Genomic DNA, 3,955 nt, shown 5'->3' with positions numbered 1-3,955 from the left:
TCCCAAAAGTCATCCAAATTCCAAAGAAGAAATGCCTTCAAAAGATGTTTGCCTAATTTGGAGTGACTCCATCATTCAGCACTGGATTCCTGTGTAGTTGTGGGTTGCTCTTATACTGTCCACAGCCTGCAAGGAAAGCAGATGAGGTAGGGCTTCTCTGTGTCTTCCCTGCAGCTGCTGCTTCTTAATGACGTCTGGCGTGCCAAATATTTGGATACAAAACCCTCTCAGATGTGAAGCAGCCCTGGTGAAGACCTGCCTGGGTTTTCAATAGGCCACTGTTATGTAGAGGTTTGTTTTCCATGTAGAATCCTACAAAAATGATGACTTTGACCTGAAGGACAATAGAAGGGTGAGCAATTGATACGCCAATACTGTGATATGTAGGGGGGTGAGAACAAATAGCTCATTTCAGACTGATGGGAAAAGAAGCTTGGTTCCTGGAAATCATATGGAGAGCTGCAAGGTTTTCCATAGAAGAGTCTTGGTTAATGAGAAGAGAGGAAAAAGGTTGTGTTGAGTTTATATTACCATGGTGAAAGAAACATGCCCGAAACATCACATAATAAGTGCTGATAGGAACTCTGCATGCCATTTGGTATCTTTGCAGCTTACAGTTAGGAAACTGTGTCTATCCCCCGAATTTCTTGCAGGTGGCCAAACTGGATACATATAATTCTACAGTAAACACCCCAATTACTGACATCCTCTGTCCTGGTTTCCACGTAACTAGCTGCTGGGAGCCAGGGCCAGAGAAGGCTTTCATGCTCATAGCCTTCCCTGCTCTGAAGGCTGAGGATTAGGCACTGTAAGGATTTCTGAACTCTAGCAGGGGACTCATTGGGGCATATGTTTGATTCAGCTATAGGAAACTAATAAAAGTATTATATTTTTTATTATTCTAGAAAAAAATAATTTGAGTGACATTCATAGGACAAGTTCAGAATTCTAGTTTTCATGACAAGCCTTGATTTTTTTACCCAAATATTTTGAACTTTCAGGGAATGCAGACTCCAAGTTGCAGCCAGATCTGATGGTAAATACAATGAGATAATTATAATAAAAAATGTTATTCTAAAAACCCAATATAGAAAAACCCAAGGTTTTTTCTTAAATAGTGATATTATCAAAAATATAAGTAATTTTTGCAGCTAAAACTGTGCTCCTGCATGCTGTCACTGTGTCATGACCCTCTTTAATCAGTAAGATATTAACTTCCAGTAATTCATATCCATTGAGGAACAAACAAGACTATTTAGTAAGAAGTCATTATAAACAACATCCTTTGTCAACTAACTATCTTCAATGAACTTTCGGAGAATCCCAATTCATTTTAGTTTTGTAAATTAACAAGAACTGTGTCTTTCATGTCTGTGTTATGATTTCCAGAATGTCATGTATTTGTGGAAGCGTCTTCCTAAGAAATCCTATAGAAGAAACTCATAATTCTCAGGGAAGAGGTCAGATAGGAATAACAATGATGTGCTGAATAATCTGTTTCCACAGTAATGGGAAATAGAGTGGGTGCTGCACAGGAGGAGGTTAGCTTTCTGTGCACTATGAGTGGAGGGTTGACTGTAAGGGGCTGGAACTTTTGCAATTAGTCTATGCTGTTGCACCACGCAGTGACCTCTTGGATCTAATGATCTTCCACTTAAAATCTGGAACATTACACTTTGATATATCTTGTCTGTGCCCTGAAGCCGGACACAGGAGGACTGGTTTATTCATCTTTTCTTTTGTGCATAAACTTTGGATAGGTTTCTTGCCCAAAGACACTTGCATGCTCAGACTCATTCTCATCTCTGTATTGTAAGGCATTCTGGCATCTGAGGACAGGACGACCTGTGGGAATGGAAGGTCCTTCAGAGTCAGTACAGTATTTATTTCCATAAGAGCAACAGAGGTACTGCACGAGTCCCCTCTCTGGTGGGCTTTGTGGTCTCCCCACAGGGATCCTGCTGTTGGCCCAGTGACATTCAGAGCAGCTGCTGTTCTTTTGCTTCTGAATGGCTGTATCCAATCTCTGTGGGATGGTAATGCGGCTGCTTTCCTTTCGGGGCATGGCATGGAGCAGAGAAATTGAGAACCTCTTTAGAAAGAGAATCTGATTTTAAGATGCAACAGCTTTGGTGATGACATTAAGATTTTTGTTAGAATATGCTCCTTGGCTTGACAAACATAACTATCATTGTTAAGATCTTTATAAACTGATGGTGATCAAATAGCTTTCCAAGTAACATATCAATGTGCAACCCAAAGGAAAATATATGACAGCCACACTAAAAAGAGCAGATATAATTACTGTTACATTAGCCGATTTCTTCCTTTGGGATGTTCTCATTTCCATTTTGCATCCTCTGAACTTTAGAGTGCTAGCTGGCAACTATAGTGGAGCTGAAAACCTGATAAGAGACTTAATATCTCTGCCTTGGTGGAATGAAGGAGAAAGGTGAGTATAATGAAAATATTGATGGTTTTGTAACACATAAAAATTCTTGTTTATCTTTTTCTGTCCACGTGCATGTTTTCATTTACTCTTGTGTGGGACCCTGACATGCCAATTGACCTTGTCTGGCTGCCAGGGGCCCAATAAGCTGCTCTATCACTCCCTCTCCTTAACAGGACCTGGGGAGGAAATACTATGAAAAGCGCATGGGTTGAGGTAAGGGGAATCACTCACCAATCACAGTCAAGGGCAAATCCCAGACCCAACCGCCTTCCCCCCACCCTTCCCTTTTTTCCAGGCTCAACTTCACTCCCAACTCTTTTACCTCCCTCCAGGGGCACAGCCTGCCTCACCGTGGTCTGCACCACGGGCTGCAGGGGAATCTCTGTTCTGCTCTGCTTGGAGCATCTCTTCTCCTCCTTCTGCACTGACCTGGTGTCTGCAGGGCTGTTTCTCTCACTTCTTCTCAGTTGTCTGTCACAGTTGCTGTGCAGCAGCTTTTACTCTCTCTCAAAGAGATGCTACCAATGTCACCGATGGGCTGCACTTTGGACAGCAGTCCGCCTTGGAGCCAGCTGAAACCGGCTAAATCCAACATGGGGGCAGCTCTTTCTTCTTACAGTAGCCACCCCACCCCCAGATCTTGCCACATTAACCCAGTAAACTCTGGTTAGGCATATACCCCTCAACAGTTTCTTCTTACGATGACTGTCTCGAACTTCTCAATAAAAAGAACCAAGAGAGCTATTTAGGGACCAGCTCATTCGTCTTTATCACAATGTGGGTTGTAATAGGACTGCATGATTAATGTTAAAAATCAGGGGCAACTCTTCCCTTGAGGGAAGAGGAGTCCATCCCCATTATAACCCTTGAAAAACTTTTCTGATTTTTATTTTGCACAATGCAAGAGGTGCCTGTGCTAGCCACAGGTAAGGCATCACAACACAGGGGAACAGGAAGAGCACTGCAACCTCAATAGGGTGGATCCCCACCAGATAAGAAACATTAGACCTATCATGCGTATGGGCACACCCAACAACAGCTTCCCCCACCATCCCACCATCTGTTAACTCCACTAGTGCTCCACTAGTGTTGGCCTCAACAAATGTAGATTGTGAAACCTTTCCTGCCAGGATTGCTTCTGTCCAGGTGTCCCCTATAGTGTGCAGTGACAGTCTGCAACCCGGGTGCAGAAAAATGTACCTAGCAAATATTTCCTGGCTAATAAAGGCAGGTGTTAGACAGCCACGACTAATACTCTGCTAGGCTAAGCACTGTTTCTTGGGCTAGAGTGAACCCTGATGTTGCTGAGCTGCTGCTTTCCTATCTCTGTTTTTCATCTCAGGATTTTATCTTTTTTGTGTCATCAGTTTTACTCTTCAGCGCTTGAACTCCTAACTCTTTTGATATCAGTAACTTCATTTAATCTGGGGTTTCAGGTTTTGTGTCTATATCTTTTTGTATGGCTTTAACTTGCATACTTTTCACAGTTCAGAAATCATTTTG

This window comes from Pezoporus wallicus, unplaced genomic scaffold, assembly GCF_028554395.1.
Source record: "Pezoporus wallicus isolate ANWC-B61680 ecotype Strahan unplaced genomic scaffold, APGP_CSIRO_Pwel_v1 contig_5785, whole genome shotgun sequence".
Taxonomy (NCBI): Eukaryota; Metazoa; Chordata; class Aves; order Psittaciformes; family Psittacidae; genus Pezoporus; species Pezoporus wallicus.
The sequence above is the reverse complement of the archived record's forward strand: the minus strand, read 5'-3'. Positions refer to the sequence as shown.